This window comes from Mandrillus leucophaeus, unplaced genomic scaffold, assembly GCF_000951045.1.
Source record: "Mandrillus leucophaeus isolate KB7577 unplaced genomic scaffold, Mleu.le_1.0 Scaffold523, whole genome shotgun sequence".
Taxonomy (NCBI): domain Eukaryota; kingdom Metazoa; phylum Chordata; class Mammalia; order Primates; family Cercopithecidae; genus Mandrillus; species Mandrillus leucophaeus.
In genome coordinates this window covers 441,806-448,601 of record NW_012105620.1, presented here as the reverse complement: position 1 = coordinate 448,601, position 6,796 = coordinate 441,806, and the positions used below count along the sequence as shown (strand labels likewise).

General features: G+C 44.8%; 1 protein-coding gene across 3 annotated transcripts in view; it reads right to left on the bottom strand.

Moving 5' to 3' along the window:
• SLC38A9 (solute carrier family 38, member 9) overlaps window positions 1-6,354 on the bottom strand; it is a 98,769-nt gene extending 92,415 nt beyond the window's left edge. For 2 of the 3 annotated variants that reach the window (XM_011996748.1, XM_011996752.1), the window contains exons 1-2: window positions 6,236-6,354; window positions 5,469-5,516 (exon numbers count right to left, since the gene is read on the bottom strand). The gene's annotated coding sequence lies outside the window, so the exon portion shown is untranslated. The remainder of the gene's footprint in view (window positions 1-5,468; window positions 5,517-6,235) is intronic. The other variant, XM_011996749.1, reaches the window with a different exon arrangement.
• Window positions 6,355-6,796: the final 442 nt, after the last annotated feature.

Genomic DNA, 6,796 nt, shown 5'->3' with positions numbered 1-6,796 from the left:
GTGCAGTGGTGCAATCTCGACTCACTGCAACCTCTGCCTCCCAGGTTCAAGCAATTCTCCTGCCTCAGCCTCCCAAGTAGCTGGGACTACAGGTGCCCGCCACCACACCCAGCTAATTTTTTTGTGTTTTTAGTAGAGACAGGGTTTCACCATATTGGCCAGGCTGGTCTCGAACTCCTGACCTTGTGATCTGCCAGCTTCGGCCTCCCAAAGTGCTAGGATTACAGGCATGAGCCACTGCGCCCGGCTGGCCTCAAACTCTTTAAGACATAATCAAGACTAGAATGAGTGAAACTTCATGCCTGGGTATCCGGATTACACATTAAACACTATGAATCTGTTTTTCTTGAAGCAAGCTAGTTTAGGTAAATTTCTTTTGTTGAACTTTTTTGTCTCAAGGTTCAATATTTCCTTAGCCAGCAACAACCCTTCCAGTGGCAGTGAAACAAGGGAAAGGACAGAAGCCAAGTCAGAGTAGTAAAAACGTATCTGCCTAAACAATGGCAGAAATATATGGCTATACTTTCTAATTTACTTTGTAAACCAATATACTCTGTAGTATTCGTTCCTAAACTAAACTGAGAATGTGGGTGAGTTTAGAGAGAGAATATCCTTTCACTTTCTGGAAATTAATACTTTACTTAAAGATTGAAAGTGAAGAAACCAGGAAAGAGGAGAAATCTAGAAAGATCCTTGGATTTCAGTGAACCTTACCAAAAAGTGAAATCAAGGTTGGGGAAAAATGTGAGGGCCACTGAGGAATTAAAATTTCCAGTTTAGTCACCTATGTGTATTTGTTCTGAGCAAATCCAAAGTTCTGTGGCATAGTAGAATTAGCTATTTATTCTAAATAAGTAGAAAACTGATGATTTTAAATAACAAATCATAAATGAGGAGTTCAAAGTCCCTGGTGCCTTTCAAAGATTTATAATATTCAAGTAAATAAGAATAACTGAAAGAAAATTGGTAATTTGCAGTTGTCTCAATTAGTCAACTAGCACGATCTCAAATTTTCAACAGCAATTTAATGCCTTCTCCTTTTTCCCCACACAGAGCCAAGGTGGAATTTTTTTTATTTCAATTTTTTAATTTTTAATTTTTTTTTGTAGATGGTACAAGTTTTATCACAACAGAAACAACTATACTTGTTGCTCCTGAGAATTTTAGGTGACTACAGATATGCTTTTCTTTCTTTCTTTCTCTCTCTCTCTCTCTCTCTTTCTTTCTTTTCTTTCCTTCTTTCTTTTGAGATAGGGTCTCACTTTGTCACCCAGGCTGGAGTGCAGTGGCACAATCTGGGCTTGCTGCAACCTCCTCCCGCCAGGCTCAAGCTGTCCTCCCACCTCAGCCTCCCAAGTAGCTGTGACCCCAGTTGTGCGCCACTATGTTGCCCAGCCTAGCCTCAAGTAATCTTCTTGCCTCAGCCTCCCAAAGTACCAAAGTGCTGGGATTATAGGCATGAGCCACCATGCCTAGTCTTAAAGTTTTTTTGAATGTCTTGATGAGAAGTATAAAATATTCTGAAGTTTGATGAATTACGTTGAGAGGTGAATTAAGAGTTCCATAGCAAATATTACATAGGTGATAATGCAGAATAGTTTATCAATGATTAACTAAAATGCTAAATACTTCTATAACATTAATTTGTCAGACATAACATTGATATAATTTGCGCTAAATATACAAGACGACATAAACAGACATACTCCAGCCTGGCCAACATGGTGAAACCCTGTCTCTACTAAAAATACAAAAATTAGCCAGGAGTGGTGGCACACGCCTGTAGTCCCAGCTACTTGGGAGGCTGAGGTAGCAGAATTGCTTGAACCTGGAAGGCAGAGGTTGCAGAGCAAGACTCTGTCTCAAACAAAACAAAACAAAACAAAACAAAACAAAACAAAACAAAACCCAGACATAATCACTTTAACATCTCACTCAATCTCTGAGTTTTAAAACTAAGTCCCAGATACAAGACCACTAAGTCAAACCTAAGTCATTAAATGAGTCTGTAATTGTTTAAGATTGGTTTTAGTATGGAGTTCTGCTATGATTTGAATGTTTGTGTCCCCTCCAAAATTAGTATGTTGAAACTTAATTGCCAATGTTACAGTATTAAGAGGTAGACCCTTTTGGAGGTAATTATGTCAGGAGGGTAGAACTCTTATGAATGGAGTGGGTTGAAGGGAACTAGCTAGACCCCTTTTGTCTTTCCATCCCTTCCCCCATGTGAGGACACAGCATCAAGGCACCATCTTGGAAGTAGAGACCAGATCCTCACTAAACATCTTGATTGGTACTTTCAACTTTTATTTAAAATGTTGGTGACTGAGCCAGGTATGGTGGCTCATGCCTGTAATCTCAGCTACTCGGGAGGCTGAGGTGAGAGAAGTGCTTGAGCTCAGGAGTTCGAGATTGTAGCAAACTACAATGGCACCACTGCATTCCAGCCCAGGTGACAGAAGGAGACTCTGTCTCTAAAAGAACAAAAAATGTAGTGCCTGGACTGAAGCACTTCTCTCCATAAAAAGGACATAGAGAGTAATCAAAGAAAACTGGTATGACATTATTTTAAAAAGGTATTAACTGTGATTATTGGTGTATCTCAAAGAATATCAGCCCTTTCTATACTAGGCTCAGAAATGTCTTTTCACAATTCTTTGCAAAAACAAATCTATAGTATCTATGCCAAGATGCTAGCATCAATCTGTAATAGAATACACTAGCTTGTGCTCAAATAAATGTGACTATGGACCCACATACAACTATTATATATGTTCTTTCTCAGAGACTAAAAATGAGTATTACTGAATACTTCTGTGTATATTATAGAGTTTCAGATACTACATTTATGCTCAGTGTACTAGGCTAGGGGTTGACATATTTTTTTCTGTAAAGGGTCTGATAATAAATATTTCAGGCTTTTTGAGGCATATAGTTTCTGCAGTTACTCAGTTCTACCTGTTGAAAGGCAACTAAGTATGCATTGCTGTGTTCCAATAGAACTTTATGAAAAAAATATATCTGTCAGCAGGCCAAATTTGGTCATAGTTTACTTACTTCTGTAGTATGCCAACATAAAAGCAAATGGAATCACACCACAAAAAAGGCACCCTGGTGGAAGCAGTTATGCTATGTGTATCAGTTATGCTATGTATATCAGTTATGCTATGTATATATGTTTTCTTCCGTATTAGTCTGTAACAGCTATAAACTCCAATAACAAACTTACCTAAATTGCTTCCTGATGAATCATGTACTGGTTAGCCGACAGGATCTATAATGCTCCTATTCTGATGTGACAGTTGGAACATGCTTCCAACCTGATCAATAAATGCTTCAAAAGGCGTTAAATTTGACAGTGCTGGAAGATAGTGTGGTCTCACAAAGAAATTACCAAAGCAATGCTATGGTACCAAAGAATCTCTCCTTCTACACTGGAAACACTAAATGTTCTCAAGTTATATTTAAGTGATAAGAAAGAAAGAACCCTAGCAAAGGACAGAAATTTAAGTATGCTATAAAATGCAGGCCTGGTAGACATTTTTAACCTCTAAGTGATTTTTTTTTTTAACTTTTATGCCCATATATACTTTTTAAAAAAATACCATATAGGTCCAGTGTGGTGGCTCATGCCTGTAATCCCAACGCTTCAGGAGACTGAAGCAGGCGGATTGCTTGAACCCAGGAGTTCAAGGTTACAGTGAGCTATGATAGTGCCACTGCACTAAAGTTTGAGTATCAGAGCAAAAAGAACCCCAAAAGAAAAAAAAATTCTAAACAATACTATTTTAATTTGTAGTTCAGGTTGGTATTCCATCCTCCTATGCTGAGTTTACCCTTTATTGTAAATATTAAGGGTATTACAAAATCACAATTAAAAGTATATTATTTTATGTATGTAACTGAAATATATAGTATTTAAGATTGTGATTGGACATCTAAGGCTAACTGGCTGGCCACGTGTCTCACGCCTGTAATCCCAGCACTTTGGGAGGCCGAGTCAGGCGGATCACCAGGTCAGGAGATTGAGACCATCCTGGCCAACATGGTGAAACCCCATCTCTACCAAAATACAAAAAAAAAAATTAGCCGGGTGTGGTGGCGTGTGCCTGTAGTCCCAGCTACTTGGGAGGCTGAGGCAGAGGAATCGCTTGAACCCAGGAGGCAGAGGTTGCAGTGAGCCGAGATCATGCCACTGCACTCCAGCCTGGCAACAGAGCGAGACTCCATCTCAAAAAAAAGAAAAGAAAAGAAAAGAAAAGAAAAGAAATCTAAGTCTAGCTGTTCTCAGAGGTCTAGGGGAAGGAAAGGTAAATTTTATTTCCTTAGAAACAAAGAAACTATAGATGACAACTTTTTTTTTTTTTTTGGACAGGGTCTCGCTCTGTGGCTCAGGCTGGAGTGCAGTGGTGCAATCTCGGCTCACTGCAACCTCTGCCTCCCAGGTTCAAGAGATTCTCCTGCCTCAGCCTCCCGAGTAGCTGGGACTACAGGCGCCCGCCACCTCGCCCGGCTAGTTTTTTGTAATTTTTAGTAGAGACGGGGTTTCACCATGTTAGCCAGGATGGTCTTGATCTCCTGACCTCGTGATCCGCCCGTCTCGGCCTCCCAAAGTGCTGGGATTACAGGCTTGAGCCACCGCGCCCGGCCAGTTTTGGTATTTTTTTTAGTAGAGACTGGGTTTTACCATATTGGCCAGGATGGTCTTGATCTCCTGACCTCGTGATCCGCCCGTCTCGGCCTCCCAAAGTGCTGGGATTACAGGCTTGAGCCACCGCGCCCGGCCAGTTTTGGTATTTTTTTTAGTAGAGACTGGGTTTTACCATATTGGCCAGGACAGTCTTGATCTCATGACCTCGTGATGTGCCTGCCTCAGCCCCCCAAAGTGCTGGGATTACAGGTGTGAGCCACCGCGCCCGGCCGAAACGTTTTTAAAAAACCTTTCTCCTCAGCAGCTGCCTGCTATCCTACATATGTCAGATCTTTGTCATGTCTGAAAATATTAAAAAGAAAAAAGGGGCCGGGCGCGGTGGCCCACGCCTGTAATCGCAGCACTTTGGGAGGCCAAGGCGGGAGGATCATTGAGATCAGGAGTTCAAGACCAGGCTGGCCAACATGGTGAAACCCCATTTCTACTAAAAATACAAAAATCATTGGGGCGTGGTGGCGGGCAGCTGTAATCCTAGCTACTCAGGAGGCTGAGGCACAAGAATCGCTTGAACCAGGGAGGCGGAGGTTGCAGTGAGCCAAGATCGCTCCACTGCACTCCAGCCTGGGCGATAGAGCGAGACTCTGTGTGTGTGTGTGTGTTGGGGGGTGGGGGGGAAAGAAAAGAAAAAAGAAAACAAAGTGGAGGTACAGCTTATAGTGTGCTGATCTACGAGGGGGACGGAGCTCGGCAATGGATAAGACACTGCCTGGGAGTCATAACAATTAGGTTTTAGTCAAGTTTGCCATTAAGTGGTTACCTGGTGTTGAGTGGGTTTCTCCAACTCGGTGGACCTCAGTTTCCTTCTCTGTAAAATGAGGAGAATGCGCTTGACTAGCTGCTCTCAAACCCCTCTTCCAGCTCTACTATGCTGACATGTCAAGCTACCCACTATCGACACACTCATTCTCACAACTGAGTCGTGTGAAAAGCGTGGCGAGGGCTTACCAGTCATGGCCCTCACCCCATCTGTGGTCCTAGCTCAAGCCCTAAAGGGGGTTCCTCCCTCATGTTCCCCCCTAGATCTCCCCAACTCGGGATGGAGAAAGGTGCTCCTAGCCGTGATCGTGCCACCTCACTCAAGCCCAAGCGACGGAGCGAGACCCTGTCTCAAGAGAGAGGAAGAAGGGTGCTCCCATTCCTACAAGCCCCCCAATTCTCCTGCTCCCTCCTTCTCTCACCCGAGGGTCAGGGTGTTCATTTACCCTAACCCTATCTTTTCCCTAAGGCTCCAGCTGACACCGACTCCCACATACACTCGGATTCCCTCAGACCCGGAGGGACTCCTGCCTTCCTTTCACTGAGCCCTTGAGGAGCGCGCGCCGTGCCTCCGGAGCAGTCTCCGCGGCTCCAGGCTTTGGCCTCCCCGATCCCCAAAAGAAGCTACGGTTCTGACGCGCTACATTGATGAACTATCCCAGGTGATAGCCGGCTTCGCCCCAACCTCAACCCTTCCCGCCGCCTTCCCTCGGATACCTCCCCACCTCCCCGAGAGGCGAGTATGCTAGACGTGGGAACGTGATCTACCTGAGCAGGCCGAGCCTTCAACCTCGGAGAACTAGACGAGAAGATGAAGACTCCCTTCCCAAATTCTCACAATTTGCGACCGCGGGACTCCCAGTCCAAACAGGAAGCGGCAACAGACTAGGCCGCGGGGGCCGGCGGGGGTTGGAGTTCTGAATGCGCCAAGCCGGCGGTCGCTGTCAAACCTCTCGCCGCTACGGACTACAACTCCCAGAGGGCTCTGCGACGGCCAGAACGCCCATCACCGCAGGGCCCAGCCCCAAGGCTTCAGGAGACTGGGCAGCCGGCCCGCCTAGGTAGGCAAGTCTGGTCGGAACTGCAGCCCGGAGTTTGCTCCAGTCAGCCGGGAGGGATAGTAGAAGGAATGCGATCTCTTGCCATTCATAGAGCCCCGGAGGCCACGTGAGAAAACGCTGATGCGGCACCTCCATCGAGGGATCACCCCTCTTTTGGGCTTTCCTGGCGCGTGTTGTGTGATCTAGTTACGTCCTTGGACCCTACAGACGCAAAGGGAAGCTGGTTTGAAAAAACTGTTGAGTTGGCATGCTCCCTCCGTCGTCTAGA